At 31.9% G+C, this 8868-nt stretch overlaps 1 long non-coding RNA gene across 4 annotated transcripts; it reads left to right on the forward strand.

Annotated features, from left to right (window-relative positions):
- Nucleotides 1-3449: 3449 nt before the first annotated feature.
- Nucleotides 3450-6836, forward strand: LOC106686966 (uncharacterized). 4 transcript variants are annotated; one of them, XR_001344090.2, is made up of 3 exons: nucleotides 3469-3519; nucleotides 5452-5562; nucleotides 6549-6836. It is a non-coding gene; the product is annotated as an uncharacterized lncRNA (long non-coding RNA). The 4 variants fall into 4 exon arrangements; XR_010844714.1 differs by lacking the exon at nucleotides 3469-3519 and adding an exon at nucleotides 3816-4427; XR_001344091.2 differs by lacking the exon at nucleotides 3469-3519 and adding an exon at nucleotides 4436-5365.
- The last annotated feature ends 2032 nt before the right edge of the window (nucleotides 6837-8868 follow it).

The raw sequence follows: 8868 nt of genomic DNA on the forward strand, positions 1-8868 counted from the left end.
TTATGTTCATTAACAAACCCCAAACAGAACCTACCTTCAACCTCTGGGTTTGTTATTTAAACAATTAATAGAATATTTTATTTATCGAAAAGTCGTTATTAAGTTATTGATAAAAATACAGTTTGGCGGTATTTCGATCGTTCGTCTTACTAAAGCCAGATGTTTTCGTTAGACATGCTAATTTTCTTTTCTTAAATTCGTTTTTTTTTTAAACTTCATTTTTCACCATTTTTAAAAATATTTAACCTGTATCCTATATTCAAAGGGGCTGACGGTAGCAGCGTGGTAAGGCGCCTTGGTCTGCCAGTTCGTGTCCCAGGCTCTATCCGGGATTTTTTCAAGCATATTATTATACAATACTCACTCACAGCGTCCTCCCGGGCATTTGTGATGTCAATAGGTAGCATTCAAGAACATAGGCGTAGTAGTGACGAACCCACAATATGAAATTGACGCCATGAAGCGCGCGATGTATTTCCTAAGTGCTTCGCGAGAGGCCTTGGACCTCCACGGTCTGTCGCACCAGTAATAATAATTATTCCTATATTCAAAAATCATTTAAAAAATCTAGTCCATTTGTGTAAAGTTGTTTGACTAAAACAGTAACTGTCGCTAACATTTGGGGATAACATTGCTGCCACATTATTCATAGATTGCGGAGCGCTCCAGCATAAATATAGTTTTGACTTTTTTTCTTCCATTAATATGCTGCATTCTTTACTATATACTTTACTGGGCATTCATTCACATCTTGTAGACTCCAGTATTAGCGTTCTACTATCACTGTTAGCTTTTGAACAGAGTTGACTAATTTGCTTTAATTTTTGAAGTTGCGACCGCTGAATTGCATTGTTTTATCACTTCAGAACATTCCATTATTTTTTCCAATGAAAACTGGTGCACAATTCTTTTATAAACGTAGTTTTTTTACCTCACATTTAAAATATCGAATCTACACATCAACATATTCTCAAATTAAAAATAAGCGTACGCAAAAATTAGCGATTATTACCTTTTTTCTAACGAATATTTTATTTCGATATAATATTTAGTATATTTTATATTAATATCTCGGTGGAATTTTTAGTAATTATATTTTTTATATTTCTAAAAAAATGCCTACTATTCGAAATAAAGGAATGTACTACGTATTTGAGCTTCATTCGAGACATCGAACACTGCTGAATGTGTAATCGTTATTCATTGCCCAATTAAAAAAAATAGAAAATAATCGACTTATTGGTTTTATTGCTTTCTCAGCGAGGTTTACAAATAATCTGGCCCAGTATCGTGACGGATCAGACTTATTTACACTTTAGTTATTCTATTAGAATTTGATTTAAAGGATAGATTGTAAAATTTTTGGTCTGTTTGTATTTTATTTTTCACGAGACCGGCATGTATTACCTCTTATTGTTACGTTAACTATTTCTCTCGAGACAGAAAAAATAAATAAATGAAGTGAAAACAAAATTCTTCTAATAGCTCGGAGATTATTCTTTGTTTTATTTATTCATTTTAATATGTTGATCTCTCTATTTGTGTGTTTTAACGTATTTATTCATTAAATTATTTTATTTTATTAATACTATTTTTTTTGTTTTGTGTTTTTTTTTTAAAGTTATTTATCCATTCAAGTGTTTCCTGTAACCGGTTTTTTATTATATTTTCCTTTTAATCTATTTGTTAGTCTTATTCTCGTAAAATGTATCTATTTGTTTGTTCTTGGTAGACTGATCTACTGCTGTGACTATGAATGATGGTCTGATCTCACATTACCGTCTAATATTGAATTTGTTTAGCGGGTCACTGAAGAGGATCTAGGAGGGTGAATTCCGGAGTACGAATTTGTTGATCAGGTGAATTGAATAATTGTGAAAGGGTGAAATTGGAGGAGCAGAAATGAGAAAGAAAAATAGGAATGAATGAAACATTTGTATTTGTTGTACAGACCGAAATGGATTGTAAAAGGAAACTGTAGGGGTGAAAAAAAATGTTTATTATATCCTATTATTGTATCTCTTTTTTTTATGATTATACCATGTATGTGTAATGTATATATGTCCGATTACGGATTGATAAGTATGCTGTGTGAGATAGCAACCTAATGTATTTAGGCAGCATAGATAAATAAATAAAGTATTTCTCTCTCTCTTTAGTAAAAAACACTGCCTTCGAATAGTATCTGTAGTTTATTTGCGATACTTTGCGCTATTTATTGTTTTTTTTTACTTATTGATTTATTGTATCTATATCGGCAATATTGATACTCTTCATCAGATACTACATGAATATCGATATAATTAAAGTATAGTATCAGAAAAAAAAAGCCGGTACTTTGTTGGGATTACAAATTATCTTTATTCTGCAACTGTATGAAAACTGACTTACAGTTTTCATAGAAGCGTAGGTAACGAAACCAGAGATTGGTCATTATACATTAAAAAGCGTATGATACGGATGAGAAAAGGTATTGGAATTGGACGGTTTCAAATGTATCTAAAAAAAGAGGTAATGCTGATTGTGAGATCATGATTTAACTCCAGAAAATGTGAAACGGGCATTAAAGTGTGTTTCAATGAATGAGACATAGTAGTGAAAAGTGTCAGGGTAGTGATCAGAGAAGAGATTTGCAGCTAAGTGTGGGATAACAGCAATCTACGATACAACGTATATAATTATCTGTCGCAGCTGAATCCGAATCCCAGGCCTTTGAAGTTACTAGCACAGCCCCTTACCCACTGAATCTCCTCGTTGCCTATACTTTTCATCATCATAGCCGAATCATTGCAATATGTACTTTCTACGTTGTCCATCCATCCATCCACTAGCGTAAGCCAACCAGGTTACAACCTTCATTGGACCCCTCACCTAACCTTATAATGCCAAAAGGCAATCCAAGGTATCCTTAACACCCAGCTATGCATATAGCATAACTCCTATATGTATGTACCAAATATTCACTAACATCATTACAGGAGAGTATGAAAAAAAATAAAATAAAATAAAAACATTGCAATATGATAAAAGTAATAGTTTAACCCAATGGAATCAGACTTGTTAAACTTGATATGGATACGATTATGAATGGCATTAAAGATAAAGAGTAACCTAACACAAAACGTTAGATTTACTATTGAGTTTCATTTTATTTTATGTTTATAGGCTTGCTACTGTGAAATAAATCATGAAGTTTTTTTATATTTAATGTATTATCTATGAAGATAAAATTCTTAATCTCGATTACCGTTAATGCTCATGATTGTTATAGGTCCCTAAAACATTATGAAAAAATGCAGACTATGAGGTTTTCTTAAAAAAATATATATAACATAATATATTAGGTTTATAAAGTTAAATCATATGCAAGATGTTATCTTTATTTATAATCTTAAGATAAGGATTTGAAGTAAATCCTTCGAAACTATCGAATCTGCGATAAGAAAGGGAGAATATAAAAGTGGCAACAAAGACTAATCTATATCAGTTTTATAGCAAGTTTAGTAAACTTTTTAATTGGTAAGTAATAAAATATCATTGCTGAGCTGTTTTTCAAACTGGGCATATATCTTTTGTAGCAAAAAAAAACAACATATATGGATAGTTTAAATCCACAGTAGTGTGAAGTACATTTCCACAAACTTTTGGAAAAATCAAATTAAATGTTTCTCTGTTAGGACAATTAAAACTTTTTAAAAGAAATTAATTTGAGGAAAATTGATCAATATATTTTTTTGACCGAACAGATTTAGATTTTACACCTGAATCTGTTCAATAAAAAAATTGATTAAATTTTTTTAATTTTTTAAAAGTATTAATTAGTTTATTTAATGATAAATAAAACAACAGAAGCATCTGAGTCTGACATTTTAAAATTATAAATTTAAACTAACTTGTGTTATCCGTTCCAAACGAAACCATATTCATTACCAATAAAAATTTATGTAGTCTTTATTTTTTTAATATCTTTTCAGGATTGGTGTAATGGTAGATACCTGTGTTTTTAATACTAAAACTAAAATAGCAACACATCTTTTGAAAAAAATATTAGATTTTAAACTTTTTTTTTTTTTAAACTAAATTTCTCCACAAGTATCAGTCCAGCAAATAACATGTACGCTGTTTTTTTGTTTAAATTAATTTAAAATATATAATTTTTAAGACCAATACGAAACCTTTAGCAGATGATAACTTCCCCGAGATAAGAGCTTTCTTATTCTTAATATCTTTTTCCTCCTTATCAATCGGATTATTAGTTGATTATTGGTTAATATAAAATAAATGGTATATTCATCCTATCCAGTTGAATAATAATACTCAACTGCTACAACCTCCATACTGAAGCCCAGAATCCTATAACTCTTCCATCGGTTGAGGATTTAAAGAAATCTTCAATTTCTCGAACCCTCACATTCAACATTTTGTTGGTATGTTTCAAGTTAATAGTTAAAAATTATAAAAAGACGTTAATGATCCATTTGTAACCGATCTAGCCCGAACCAGATATCAATCCTTCCATTACAAACTCCTTGACCACTCAAACCTATTAGTTTCTAATCTTGCTTCCTCTTTTATTCCGGACAATCCTCCAAGGCGTCTGAAAATAAGATGGCCTCAAGACCTTATATAGTAAAAATGTTTTTAGAGTGCTACCAATGGGTAGTCTCTCAACATGCTTGTACCATACCATTATCATTTCCACAAATTAACTTGATGTATTTATGTACAGTTGTAAATATCAATAAATAAATTTAAAAAAAAATAGTACAGAAGGGACAAGACCCACAAAAACAGTTAAGGACAAGGGATTTCTCTTGCCGGAAACTTAAAATGTTCCTTGAATAGTTTGGATTTTTCCAAAACTGAAAGCCTCCCATCAAACTGACATAAAATATAGACTACTCCTTCCCAATTAATCAAATTCCTGAGCCCCCTCTTAAAATGCATTACCTGGATGCAGAAAAAGAGGCTACCTTCAACCCATTTTCATGACTTCATTCCCACGCACCCATGGAACTTAGAAGAAAAAAAAACTGAAAACAACAATGCTACATTTAAATTGATCCTACTAAGTTTTCGGCTGATCAGATTTGTTACAGAGATTAAAATTAATATAATTTCCAACATCAGAATTTTTAGTTTTATTGCGTTCATCAGTCTATTTGAGGAATGTATTCCGCTTTGTCGTATTGGATGTCAAAAGTGTTACCAAATGGAGAAAAATGTTTTCAACGCTATCGATATTTTTTATTTAATTGGACTATTATTTAATTTTCAGCGATTTACCTGAGGTTTAGTGCATCAAAAATTTAGTGGTCTATCATCAGTTACGTAGTCACGGGCTTAAAGTGTCTGATATAATAAGGTTAAGAAAAGAAATTCACAAAAAAAAAAAGATTATAGAACTTTTTTTTTGGCAGTGTATATACACTTTTACATCACTTCTTTCAGAAACTTCACAATCTGCCTGCTCAGATGCTGCTCTTAAACGCTCTCTAGTTAAGTGGCCCATTTCCTGGCTCAGGACTTGAAGAACAGGAAATATTCCTTAAGGATAACCAAGTTGGTAACTGGTACTTCAGAAATATTATATAATTTTCTAAACCTCCCAGACCTTTGTCTTTAATTTTCGGCTAGGATTTATGTTGGTACTTTGTTGAAATGCGATTGCACAATTATTTCCTAGGCTCGGGTTTGAATTTGGTTTTAGCAGATCAGCTTTGAGTCTACCCAGTGTCTTCCTGGGCACTAGTACTGGTACTGGTACTGGCATTTGGGGGGGGGGACAAGTCCGGCAAGTGGTCCTTTTTGCCAACCCCTGGCGGCTACCTAAGTTGCCGCCGCGTACTATCCAAGGTGGGAGTGTCAAGATCCATTCTCCGGGACCGCCGAAAAATGAATGTTAACTGCCCCAGGTGGGAATCGAACCCACAACGTTCCGAACCGAGCGCACTAGAACCTGCCCCCCAAACCGCATGGTCGTCACGTCTCTGTCTTCCTGGGGTACTCTCTGCCTCTATAAAGTGTGAATACCCTTACTGGGAGGAAAAGACGGTTAAGGGTAATCATGAACAAATAACCTCCTTGCGCAACCATTGTTTAAGAAGCAGTACATACTTTAGGTTATAGCAGTACAGTTATTTTATTTTTTTTCTACTACGTCCAATTACACTGGTCTGTTCTCTGATTTAACCAATTTTGTTTATTTTAAATTAATATTTTTATGTCGAAGTGTATTATTATTTCAACTAATGATTATCAAAACACGTTTTGATGGAAATCGGTATCGATTCAAGTGGTTAAATCTGAATGATTTTGTAGGTTCTGAGAATATTGTTTTAGATGCTAAGTAGAATTATTGAATTTGAATTCGTCAATTGTCGAGATAAGCAACTTGATTCTCAGTAGAAAAACTTTTTATTTAAAGACGTAATATTTATTTTTAAAATTTTGTAAATAGAACTAGCAAGCGAAACAGTATTAATTTTACAAATAATAAATATGTGTTAACTGAATTTCATATGCCTACCTGATCTATTTATTTTCAGGAAAATGAACTTACTAAGGATCTTCGTAGTAATACTATTCATGGTTATTGTTTCTCCTGGTGATGTATTAGGAATGAGGTGGCCTCCACCTACTCCAAAGATTCCTCCAGGAAAAAAAGGTCCATATGATATATTTCACCGTTTTTAATTCGAAAACCGATGATAAGGATAATATTTAAAATTTAAGTAGAGATTTATATCCGGATATTTTCCTATTGCGCCATTTGTGGATATATGTATTTATCATTTAAAATATAATGATATTACTTATTAAAGTTGTAATTTTTTTATTTATTTATTTATACAGCGATTCTGCAGCCCTTGTATGACTCCGAAATTATCCTCGTCCACTCATTTCCATCAGTTTTTTTTTTTTTTTTATTCATAACGAATATATTTGATTTGAATATTCATCACTGTCCTGACCACAATATTTTTTTTAATTTATTTATTGATATTTACAACTGTATAAAAAAATACAACCAGTAAATTTGATCATAATGACATAATGATATGATACAGGATGTAGAGAAACTGCCCAGTAGTAGAACTCCAAAAACAGTTTACAATATAAGGTCACGAGGCCATCACCACAAAATTTAAACTTGGACATAACTTTGGTCCTAAAACTATAACAATAGATGACGTGAAATAAACTAGCTTAAAACTTAGCTGTACCTAGATGTAAATTTAAATTAATTTCTGTCTACGGATTGTTATGTAAAAAAGTTTAAAAGATACGGTAATAAAACGTTTGCTACCAAAACCAATATTTGTTTTTCTATAACGAGAATAAGGCAAGACTTTATTTTGGAAAATATCGTGGAAAAGACTCTTGGACAACGATCGTGGAAACTCATTGAGGTAAGCAAGTTATGTCTATCTATTTAACTAGATTCAAATTGAGCGGTTATAGACATCTACAAAGGTAAGAACAACATTATTGAAAGGATACTGTAGGATAAAGGTGATTTGGTTTTCTCCATTAATGCAATCAGGAGATGAATTGAACGATTCATCCGGTCATCTAACCTCCAACTCCTTTCTGAAGTTAATACAGATGAAGCCCAACATGCGAACTCAACTGGATAACACACATACAGAGGAAAGAAATGTTGAACCAACCAATTCACCACTATCCCAGTAACCTGTTATAAAAATGGGTAAATACTAGCATAAAATTACTCCTTTAAAAGGTGCGGTGGGCTGTTCATTTAATCACTTACACGAAATTGACCTTTCATCCAATAAGTAAACAAGATCAACACCAAATACTAGCAATAACAACAATAATAATCAATAAACCAAATTCCATAAAAATACCACCTATATCCTTACGCAACATCAAAAATTACAAATTCCTATTAAACGATTTTAATGCATTTATGTATCGGACCTTTTACAACCTAGTCAACTGGGAATAACACAAAAATTTTGGTATTAACTATAGAATACTATAGAACTATGGCTAAATATTACAACGAAGAAAAAATAAAATACCACACATTTTCTACAGATAAAAATAAATATTTAAATGTGGTTATCAGAAAGGTTCCCTATAGTGTTACGGAAGAGGAATTAAATGCTGAGTTACAATCAAAACAATTTGAAGTTGTATACGTACCCAGAATACTGAATAAAGATAGAAAACCTTGTCCTTTATGTATAAATATCTATTTAAAAAAATGAAAAGGCTGAAGATATTTAAACTTTGCAATTTATTTTCTGCAATAATTACTGTAGACGCTAAACATGAAAACGGTGATATCTGTGTACAAACTGCTAGAGATATGTCACATAAAAAATTAACACACCTCGATTCTAGATGACAATCTAGAATCGAGGTGTGTTAAGTGTAAAGGATTACACTATTTCTCATAATGCTTATTAAAATTTGCAGATAAGCTTTTTTTGTGTAAATTGTGAACTTTTGCAAGCGGCTAACTACAAGACATGCAAATATTACCAAACCATAAAAAATGAAATAAATTCACCTCCTGAGGCAATTACTCGTACAACTGAGAATAATTGAAACAGACCGACTACCAAAATTACTTCAACGTTATGACTCATTTAGTTAGTCGCAAAGAAGTTAGTAGGTTCTTTCATCGCCAATTGACCATAATATAAACAAATGCTTATCTATTGTTATTAATTCTCTCCTGACTAAATTTAGTGGGATGGTTAAGTAAAGTAAGATCCAAGATAGACTACGGCTGTCAGGTTTATTCATCAGGTAAAACAAACTGTCTCCAACTCTTAGACTCCGTTCACCATACTGGAATAAGACTTGCCACAGGTGCTTTCAGGACGAGCCCAA

This window comes from Halyomorpha halys, unplaced genomic scaffold (assembly GCF_000696795.3).
Source record: "Halyomorpha halys isolate HHAL.00 unplaced genomic scaffold, Hhal_1.1 Scaffold900.1, whole genome shotgun sequence".
In the NCBI taxonomy this organism is placed as follows: Eukaryota; Metazoa; Arthropoda; class Insecta; order Hemiptera; family Pentatomidae; genus Halyomorpha; species Halyomorpha halys.